At 40.2% G+C, this 11,634-nt stretch overlaps 1 protein-coding gene across 2 annotated transcripts in view; it reads right to left on the minus strand.

Moving 5' to 3' along the window:
* The window catches only part of brinp1 (bone morphogenetic protein/retinoic acid inducible neural-specific 1), a 110,764-nt gene extending 99,934 nt beyond the window's left edge, over window positions 1-10,830 (minus strand). Inside the window, exon 1 of one of the 2 annotated variants that reach the window (XM_056403128.1) lies at window positions 10,431-10,830. The gene's annotated coding sequence lies outside the window, so the exon portion shown is untranslated. Of the gene's footprint in view, window positions 1-9,658; window positions 10,195-10,430 lie in introns of those variants that run through there. The other variant, XM_056403129.1, reaches the window with a different exon arrangement.
* Window positions 10,831-11,634: the final 804 nt, after the last annotated feature.

Consider the following 11,634-nt stretch of genomic DNA (forward strand, 5'->3'; position numbering starts at 1 on the left):
GGGAGACAGAGAAAATAGCACTCCATAATTACTGATAAATCGAGCACACTGCCTCCTCTCCTTCCACTTCCTCCCTATCCACCTGGCCCTGATGTCAATGTGAGGGGCTGAGCAAGTTAAGCCGGGAAAAAAAGTTGACCACGCCAGCCACTTTTTTTTTGCACTGCTGATATTGCAGTTAAGTTCAGGCAATTCAGGGCCAATTGACTGACTTGGAGCTTTTATTCACCCTCCAATCGTCTCCTCTTTGAAGTGTGACTCGCAGTACTAGGCTCGTACAAGGCAGCTGCAGCCAGTGCACAATGGCACAAGCTCATACCGCAGCAAAACTACACCACACTACATTCTCTACCTAACACAGGTAAACTGTCATTATAAACATATAACAGTATAGCTCTTGCCTTCAGGCCCTGACAAGGTTATAATCTATAGATGATGATGGATGCACAACAGAGCAAGCACTCCTCTCTACTGAACACTACACATGTGCAGTGTAAGAGACAATGGCTGGCACAAGTGGTAAAGAATGGCCAGCTGGCTCTATCTCCTCTCTCCATCAGGCAATCACGAGAGGTGGCCAGGTGGCAACCCACTGCCATTGTTTATTAGTAATCCCAACAGCCTTGATGGAAACCAAAGTGGTGGTGAATGGAGTCCAACAGTGCATGAAAGCCTCCGCTGCAGTGAGACTGTTTTGGTCCGTCCTGTCATGAAGGAGAATTTGGATGTTTAGTCAAGTCGGCAAGGAACCAGGTGGTGATGAGGATCTGGATATTCACATCACACACACTCTAGCTGTGAAATAATAGGGTTAATATAGTGTGTTGTATATCTGCCACAAACCTTCATCTTTGTTTGTTTAGATGAGCTAAACCAGGCATAAAAATGGGCCATATGTATATATTGTATTAGCCCTATAATCAAACTGAATTGCCGTCTCATTTCACTTCATTCATTCAGCTTGTCATTGTTATCATGCAAGCCAATTTCTGATTGGGAAGGGGGATTATTTTGTTTTGTTTTGCCCTAACCAATCAGTCATGAGTGGTCTCCCCACCAATGTCATTTTCAATCATAGCAGAAGCAGCGCAACCTGTTCCCAGGCACATTTTCTATTACAATCCAAGCACTATGTCGATTTTACGAATTTACCTAACTCAACTTACTTTCATCTTACCATTTTGTGCCCATTTCTGTTGTTGTTCTTTTTCATGGTGAAACTAGCTACATAGAACATGCTACGTAGGAAGATGACACCCCCATTTTTAATCACACATATAAAAACTCTGATTGATCACTTCTTTCGCCAACCTGCAGGAAACAGATGTCCTTGAGCACAACACCAGACATTCATGAATCCAGAGGTCTGGAACAAGGCGTCTTTTGAACTCTCAACTGTGCCAGGGTTCACATAACATAATATAGTTTGTTTTTTATGAATCTGCCATAGTTGACTAATCCTAAAGTTCAGTAGCAAATCCAATTTTTTTCTTTAAATTAAAAACTAGCCCCTGCAACTGGGCTAAAAAGTACTTACACTGGCAATTTAACTTAGAATTCAATATGAAGTTGTGTCCCATTCTTGCAATGACCCTCTTCATTGCTATCGATTTTATGCCATGTGAAAAGCTGTGCAATGGATCTGGGGAATATATGACACTGAAAAGAGCAGCAGCCATCTTGAAGCATATTTCCAGTTATACACAACATGACCTGAGTGTTAAGGACTTTCATGGGCAGACCAAATGATAAAATTTTAAACGAGGTGAGAAGAATTACGAAATTACATAAAACAATAAAAGAAAAATGTGTTTGGAATCTGGTATTAAGTTCAGTCTGTCCTGTAAAATTGTCCCACTACGTTTTGTTTTATTCTTTTTATTTCATTTTGTCTATTCTTAATAGTTCTCCGGCCACTGTTCCCTCTCGACTGTTAAATATGCAATGTGTGATCCTCTTTTTCAGAAACCATGCTGGCAGTTGACCTAACCCTCTTTGCTGTAAACTATGAGCGCTTTTGTAGATTGACCTTTTTAATCCTGGATTTTTTTTTTTTTTTTCATAAACGTTTAATAACCCAGCTGGTATTCTTTATGGGCGAAAATAATATCTTGGTATTAAGTGCCCTACAATGAGAGTGAAATTTTTCTCTGCAGTGTCCCAAGATTGAAGAGTGATCTTCTTTACTTACTGGGGATTCATTTGTATTACAGACTGTAGCTTTTCAATAGATTTCTTTATTAGAGCTGGTTTAAAGCACGCAGTTCCATCTGCTTCAGTATCTTTCAGTCAGCATCGGCCTGCTTCCTTCATCTTCAGTGGACATTGCAGAAGGGATTTGGCTAAAAATCTTGGGTAATCTGGAAACAACAGCAGAAACTACAGGCCACATCCACCCATCTTTACATTTGTCGCGTGTTATTTTCAGTAATTCCGTGATTTTACCGGCTCCTTCCAAAGCACATACAACTTTAATAACTTCAAGACACATATGAGCTGTATCGCAGGCAGAGGCCCTCAAGCTGCTCGCTTTTTTAACACAATGTAAATGTGCATAAAAACAACAGAATTTGTTTGTTATTGTCAAACTTATGCATATTGATGCCATGTTTGCTTTTCTATGCATGTATAGTTTCAACATAATCATAAACACAGAATTTAAAACATTAACCAAAAACCAAAAGACTATTTAGAGACCAGGCAATAACAGCAACATTGGACACTGAGAGCAATTTCATATTTTAGTCATTACCTTTTAATCATATTCTTCATCCTGAGGCAAATCTAGTTTATATTCAATACTGTCCAGAACAATATTACAGCCTTCAGGTGAAAATGTGCCTTTTAAACACAAGTGGTTGTGAAAATCCAGCTGCAGCAATTGAATCCACATCATCTGAAAAGACAGGTCAGGACAGGTCTTTTTCTCATAATTCATTCACTGAATCAATTAAATAATAATAATAATAATAATAATAATAATAATAATAATAATAATAATAATAATAATAATAATAATAATAATAATAATAATAACTGCATGAATGATAAGGAGAAATTAAGCAAGACAAAAAAAAGGAACCGGTTGAAGATGTGCTACAAGGTTGTAAGAGTTACTATAGCAACAGCCCTGAAGGCAGTGTTAAATGATCACAGATATGCATAGATCTGTAGTCAATCAATGTTCCTTAGGTTATATGTGACAGGACGCAGTGCTTAGGCAGTAAAACTAACATACCAGGCAAGCAGATGTACTAATGGTTCACCCATTGGGACATGTAGGATTGACATTAGTGCACATGAAGGAGCTATGTTTAGAATTCTAATTAATATACATGTCTGCTGTCGTGGCACATTTCCAGCCTCAGCCACTCAAAAGATGCTCAAAGTGCTTGAGAAACACACACACACACACACACACACACACACACACACACACACACACACACACACACACACACACACACACACACACACACACACACACACACACACACACACACACACACACATTCTGGCAGCAGCAAGGTCAGGTACATTAAAAAAAATCTATAGGTTTGTACTTCTGTGGAAGTGCTGTGTCAGGTCATTCCAGGTGCTACTTCTGGAGTCAGAAGTACAATACCTAATACAGCAGTAAAGTTGTCGAGGAAAAGAATGCTAGGCTAATCAGCTGTACCTCCTACAAATGTGTCTATTTTGCATTAGCATTAGCATCTTAGGGGAAACACGACGCTGCCTTGATTGTGTTTTCCTTCCACAGTTTATTACTGTATTGTACCGCAAATATCCACAAAACATTCACTGCCAGTGATTTTACAGGACTTATCAACAGCATAAAGCATTGGTAATATATGGTTAGGGATCAATTTACAGTCAATGCCATCCATAAGGTTAAAATTAGAAAAAGAAAAGGTTGTGTTTAAACCTACATTTTTCAAAACTGTATTGACATGAAATGAGATGTACTGTTGTATGTACTGTAGTTTTTTGAATTTTGTCACATAAACACATTAAAATGCAAGTGCTCTGTATGTAGAAGAGAAACAGTAAATATATACTTTAATGGACAAAGATTAGGACATCAAACAGTGGTGAATTGAATAGGCTATGATATGAAAGAGTGAGTGTTTTCTGTTTTCTCACATGTTGCATGACTTCTGGATTTTTTAAATTATTTTGTTGCTGAAACCTACATGAGGGTCGCTTGCTACTCATATGATTTTGCAGTAGTTTAATTGATATGACCTTAATATTGTCACAAAATCCAGTCCAAATCCAAAAGGTTCCTGATCAAAAATCAAACCAAAGGCAAGAATCAGAGAAAAGATCCTCACACTGAGCTAACACCTCCCTGCCATTTCAAATGAGCAACGTTTGAATTTTAGCAGAGATCTTCTTCAGCCTTTGTCCAAAAAAATAAATAAAAGTGCAAAGTAAATTTACATCATTTGTGGCTGCAGGTTGCAATCAGAGTGTCAGGGAACATACTCACTTCACAATTAGAAACCAAGTGAGGTCACAAATTACTACTAATAGACCAAACTAAATGGGTACACACATGCTGATCCAATAGCATTTTTTTTTTTTTGCAATAAGATTATAGAGCAAAGCTAAATCTGTGGCGTTATTGTATGTATCCATAGCAGCTCAGCCACACTGACTACACTCGACAATATTTTTCCACTAAAATGTGAATTTTCAAATCAGATCAGTCATTTGCTGCCGCTGCCCTGAGCTGCAATATAGGTCATTGATGCTGGGAGCCACTAGCATGAGCCAACAGTGCATTGACTCACCAACATCACATCGGTCACGGGTCAGTCTATGAATCTCCTCTCTCTCCCAAATGACTGCTCCACTGTTTAATTTTTCAAAATTGGGACATACTGTATGTACTGAAAATAGCAGCTTCTCATCTCCTCCTGGCTTCATGTGATAAGTCCCAGAACTATTTGAAATGTTTTAGCAAATGTTTCTCTATTCTTAAAGAATAATTGAGGGTACCTAAAATATTCCAGTAGGGAGTGCTTCTCGCTTGCTAGTCAGCACTAGGAAGATTGGAAAAGATTAAAACCCTCTCTGTGAGAGGCCTAATTAAAATTTTTCAGAGAGATTATCTTCCCATGATTGTTCACATCTTAAAATGTGGCTTTTTACACAGGCAGACTCTTGGCTGACTCACAGAAATGAGCAATGTTTTAGGTTTGCTTATAAACTATAACAGTCGAGCCAGGAATTTGACTAACAATAAATAACTTCACAAGTTTTTCAATCAACTGCAAAGAGAATTTGCACTCAGTAGGTGAATGGCTATATCTGCATGCATGCAATACAACACTCGTTGCTAACTAATTGAAGTAAGGCAGGCATCCACAAAAACTCTGAGCTATAACCAACCACTTGGATGTGTGCCACAGAAATGTAAAGAACACGAACTTTGTACAAGCGCAAGGCAAGAAGCAAATCTTTCACACAAGCTGCCTCAAGTGGATTGTGTGTGTATTATTTTGTTGAAAGAATGTGTTTGAATGTTGAGCGTATACTGATCATAATGGCTGAGATACCTGGGTTGGGGTTTTCTTCAAAGACTATACACGATGTTTACGCGTAACCAATTTACAATATTCATCGGCTAATGCAGGAAGTGGTGTCTGCATTAATAGATCCTTTTGGCCACTCGGGGGCAGTGCAACAAGCAATCAATGTCTTATTTATACAGTGAGCAGACACAGAGCAGCACTCGCATTTGTGTTTGTGTCCACCTTGAGAATGTATTCACTCTTCTAGCTCTGTTTTGGTCTCCAATTTGCTGAAAGAAATATCTGTTAGTTGTTTAGCGGCTAAATGCTACACTATGTTGTACCAGAAAATCGCAAACTTTGTCTGTCTGCTGTTGTGTGCTGGGTGCTGGGCAGGTAACATCCAGAGGGTTTCTCTTTTCTTTCTTTTTTTTCTGACAGTCTGCTCCATCTGTGATGATGTATTTATGAGCAGCAAGAGTGAACGGGAACATTAAAGTTGTGGGGCCTAAAACCAAAGCAAGGAGCTGAGGTGAACTGCAGAGAAGGGTGGTAATTCTCTGTGGGTTCATCACTACTTGTAATCCCTTTCACGTAACACAGTCATTTGATCCATTGTTAATACAGAAATACTGATTGAAGCAGCTTTAACAATAGTTAAATGATGCTTCACTGCAGCTGCTACAAGTGGATATTGTACTGAAAAAGTGAGCAGTATGCAAAAATATGTTGTTGCCGACAAAGTTTTAGTTTAGTTTAGAGATATCAACATGATATGGCAATATAGAACATAATCCATACAGCATTATATTTCCCCCAAAATGTTTTTTATACCATGGCTACCCACAAAATTACGAAGCAGATGCAGGTGAGGGAAGAAATTCACCACAAGAAACTTGCTAATTGCCAACTCGTGGTCACAACTGCATTTCATCTCAATACAAATGGGGGTCCTCTGATATTTTAAAGCTGAGAGGACTTTATTTTGTTTGAAATAGCTTAGGCATAACTTCTAGACCAGATGGAATCTAGGTATACTGCTGCAGGGAACACGGGTGGCAACAGTTCTATGTGTAATCGCCGCCCAGCGCAGACCCGTACTTTCAAGCGTGACGTAAAATACCACAGCAAATCAAAATATCTCTTTCCCTCACCTACTCACAGAAACACTGGGCAGAAAACTCAAATAGATGTACAACCAGCGCTGTCACCAGGCCAGCAAAGACCAAGGCAGTGTCAAGAAAGATGAATTGCTGTAGTTATTAGTGTGTTGTCAGGAGTTATCATATTTTTTAAAGAGTAATAACTGAACTCCCTGGCAGCGCTTAATGACACAGGGGTCAGCTCTGTGGATGCTCAATTTAGCATCACTTTTCTATCCAGTGTCTCCTCCCTGGCAACCACTAAATGTAAGGTCATGATGCATAGTTTGCAGAGAAGTATGAGTGTGTTATCTAAATATGCAAGGTCTGCTGTTTTTGCACATTTGAAAGCAAAAGTCTTCAGAACAAGTAAATAAGGAGTATTCTTTTTTTTCTTTTATTAGGTTTCAGTCACAAACCCTCAACAACCACTGATGATATATACTAGTTATAATATGCCAGTCATGCCAATATCATTTAGGTATTTCCTGACACTGTCATGTTTGGTATGTCTCCAAATCTAAACTGAAAACAAAAAAATATATCGCCAATTATAATCCAATAAAAAACTCTACACAACTACAGCTCGTGCAAATAAAGTTTATATTTAATGTTTTTTTTTGACATAACATCACACCCAGGTTTCTTTCAGGTGCATATATATTTGTCTAATAAATAATAGATTTCTGTTTTCTTGCTATCTTTTAATGTCCAATGTATTTCTTGGTTGTATCATAAAATGGTGCTCATGTTCACAAACATTCAGGCTGTGGTCTCCTGCTGTGAGAGAAGAAAGAGGGGGATCCAGGGAGACGAGCGAGAGAGGCCACTGCATTCAGATGCAGAATTGTGTGGATAGAATGCCTAAATAGTTTATAACAATAAAATTATCCCTGTTGTGAAGATTTTCTGAGCCCAGTTTCAGCTCCCCTGAGGCTTCACACTGTGCCCAAATTTTGTGGCTGCAATAACTGACAAAGACGGTGAAGAAGGGAAGAACCAGCTATGAATTTCAAAACGTCCCTCATCAGACAATAAGTCGGTGTCTTCCTACAGTTTGAATGTATGCACTGTACAAGGAAGGTAGGTTTTCTTTGAGGGCCATTGTGGAGAACTAAAACAAAATTTCCTTCTGCAATCGTTAATCAAGGCTTAAGATGGTTTACATTTTATCATGTGCTAGACAGCAATTAATTACTTCTGATCAACTACCAACCCTTTAATTAAGAGCCTCGGGCTGAGAACTCTTTTTTTTTTTTTTTTTTTTTTTTAGACGTAAAACTGTACGAGCAGGGTTAGACCCATGTGGTCTTACGGGACTGATAGCAGCAGCATACAGGTCAGACGGCCCCTAGTGGAGGTCAAATGATTCAGCTGCCTTTCCAGAATATTGTAAGCTCGCCAGCAATTCTGTGAGCTTTTGTCACATGTCATTATGTGACCCTGTTGTTTGTTTCTGATAAAAACAGATTTTTTTTCAAACCTCTTGGGAGACAGCCTTCTGGCCACTACAGCTGCAGCCAGCACCCACATAAAAACAATGCTGTGCCAGTACAAAAATACAAAGAGAGAGACAGAGAGAAAGAGAGAGAGAGGTGGTGGGTTCTGCCAATACAAGACTTGTACTGTTCTCTATCCTCCACAAAGACTGTTTGTAAATGATATCCATATCTATGCACAATGGGGATGTGGCAGCACTGTGTGCATAGGGTGAATGCATGAATTGTATCATCCACTCCTTCTAATTAAGGTGATGGGTGTTTATTTCCGTGCATCTTAAGAATCACGACCACATGCTTTGCACACAATTCAGCAGGAAGTTGCACTGCCAAGGTCTGTCAAAGTCCCTCTGCTGCCCAAAGTTCTCCTTTCAGGCCCTGAAAGCATCATCAACATCGGGTCATCTAAAGCCATGACACAAATACAGTTTTAAGCTACTGCTGGCATTTTCATTTTGGCAATGTCATGTGGAATGCTTTCCCTCAGAAAATGATTACATGTTGCCAGCATTTTGCCATTGAAAAGGCCACCAGATTGAATGAGGCATACTGAATGAGGCAGCTCTTCTTCTGCAATTTCCGCCGCCAAGGCAATTTTCTACTCTGCACATGCGGAGAAGAAGACAGCAGAACCATATCACGGGATGGATTGATTTGCTGTCAGTGTAATGTTAATTTCAAACAGTGAAGCTTAATTTGAAGTTCAAATTCAGTAGTGGGGGATTATTCACAGCTGGGTGCCGCACAGTTTCTTGCTCTTTAAAGAGCAGGCTAAGCTAAACAGTGTTTCAGTTAGATTCAGATGTTGCGTTGTTCATTGTGGCCCATTCAAATTTTCTGAAATGAGGCAAATGTCTTATACTCTAAACCTGGCAATCATGAAAGCATAAAGTGCATTTACTTTTGGATATATTTCTCAATTCTACACAAATGTAGCTAATTAGCCTCAAAAGAGAAAACAATGACGAACAAAACAAAAACTGCAGTGGCAGTCATGGAAGTGCAGATGAATGCTTCCAGACCAATTTGAAACTGAAGACGCTTCTCTATTTTCATAGAGTTGGTATCAGTATCATACACAGTTATCTTGCCTTTAGCCACATAATGACACCTAGTCCAAAAGAGCATGAGCTCCCCTCGCAGTTAGTCAGTGGAACAGCAATCAAAGCAACTTAAGGGAACACGGAACGGCAACTTTGCCTCAGTGGTGACACACACATACACACGCACGCACACACACACACATACACACACACACACACACACACACCAAAATAAGCATGTACGTGCTCGCCTTCATGCACGCGCACAGAGCACGCGTACAAAAGAGACCAGCACGTACACATAAACACAGATCCAGCTGACTATCTGCTTTCACAGAATTCATTACAGGCAGCAATCCATCCATAACACGGAATGTAGAAAAAAAATAATAACAGGAAGCATGACTGCAACTCATTCCATATCCAATATCCAAAGCTGGGACGACACTCACTTTAAGTTAATGGATCTTGCAGTTTCCGGGATGAATTGATCAACATGGATGTAAAAAAAAAAAAAGAAGAAGCCACCACAACTGGACTGCAAACGGAATTAGCTTGAATACAAATATTGATGCCGACTGCACAGTGATCTGCAGGCCTGCTAATACACCTTCACTCTGAATGTTGCCTCTGTGGTGCCATTCAGCGAAGCCGCGGCAGGTCTGCGTAATGTGCGAACCCAAAATTCTGATCATTGTTTCTCTCAGTGTTTAATGCTCCTTTATATCCGCACTTCTGCAGCATCACGTCGGGAAGATGCTGTCTCAGACCGTGCAGGGGGGGGAAATGATGAGCAGTCGAGTGCACTAAATGCGAGAGAAAAAACTGGTTTGCAGAATGTTTGGAAGATGATGTGTTTATAAGACACTAAGTCGCATGATATAATTTTTAATAGCCTCGGAGCGCTCCGTCGACGTTCAGTCCGGGCGGAGCAAGAGAAGACTTGCGGACCGGTTATGTGTTATAAAAGGTAGCTTGACAGTGAAAAAGAAAAAAAAATGCCTCCATCCTGCAAAGGACACCACCGGCCACCTCAGTAACATGCTGACCACGCAACATCGCCATAATTGTGCCACAATATAGCCCTGCCTACCCAACCACTACCTCGTGGTCAGTGATACACAGAAGAAAATTATATATATATATATATATATATATATATATATATATAATATACACGTAAAGATACCTTCAAATCATCTTAGAGGTCCAAGCCGCACTTACCTAAAACTGACTCTCCCCTCTTCGCTGTATTTGTGGTCCAAGATTTGTTAGTTCTCTAGCCAACAACTTCTGCTGGAGCATATGTATCCAGTGCTCATGCTGGTGGCTCAGTCGGTGATGTTGGATTGCGGATGATTTGGCAATCCTTTTCATGCTCAAGGGAAAAAAATCCTTCGTTTCGGCGTGGTCTCGGGCATTGGCGCGCAGAGGAATAAAGTAATGAAGTCCGTCAGGAGGGAAAGGAGAAAAGGGAGCTCTGAATGTGAGATTTATGCCGACGTGTTTGAAACTGTTCCGCTCTCTTTTTTTTCCTCACCGTAGGAGCCGTTTGCGGGTGGAGAGGTGTGGGATGGATATCTAGGAAGGGAGGCTGGGATGCACAGACTGAGGGCGAGAAAGGGGAGGTACAAAGAATACAGTCTCGTATTGTAGAGGACGGTCATGGCAGACAGTAAGGGGTGGGTCTGGACTGTATGAGCGGAAGGCGAGGGAACTGAGGGTGGGTGAGGATAAGTAGCCGTGTCGTGACTTTTCTTTGCTGATAGGTAAATATTTACACCAAGGCTATGGTTTGACCACCATAGAGGGCTTGGCCTTTACTGAATAAGGGGGCAAAACTGGGGAAGATCTAATAGCTTAGAAGCAGATAGGGTGTATGGTTTAACAGGCATGAGAGATTTTGAGAAAACTGAAACCACTACAAAGTGAGAAGGCGTTGAGTTGCTCAGAAGGTGCCACACTATGCCATGTGTAGGCTGTGTACTTTGCATAAAATACAACGTGACTGTATGACTGTGTTCATGTGAACTTGGAAAGACTTGCTGCAAAACTCTTTGCTTTTAAAAATCCCCCATAACCTAGGGTCTGTAGAATATTTTGCTCTACCTGAAAATGAAACACTGGTGGTTGCTGTCCATGGTGCTGCAACTCAATATAAGAATGAAAATCTGGTGATTGCTGTCCATGGTTCTGAAACTAAATATAAGAATACATTTCTGGTGATTGCTGTCCATGGTGCTGAAACTCAGTGTAAAGGTGAAAGTGTGGTGTTTGCTGTCCAAGGTGCTGAAACTAAAGAGGCCTAGATATACTATACATGTCATGTCAACTGAACATGTGACAAATGTACTGCTGAATTCACTGTGGGACATACATACAGGACAAAAATCTGTTTGTTGGATGACTGACAGGGCCATGGCTCCAT

Source organism: Seriola aureovittata, chromosome 18, assembly GCF_021018895.1.
Source record: "Seriola aureovittata isolate HTS-2021-v1 ecotype China chromosome 18, ASM2101889v1, whole genome shotgun sequence".
Lineage (NCBI taxonomy): Eukaryota > Metazoa > Chordata > Actinopteri > Carangiformes > Carangidae > Seriola > Seriola aureovittata.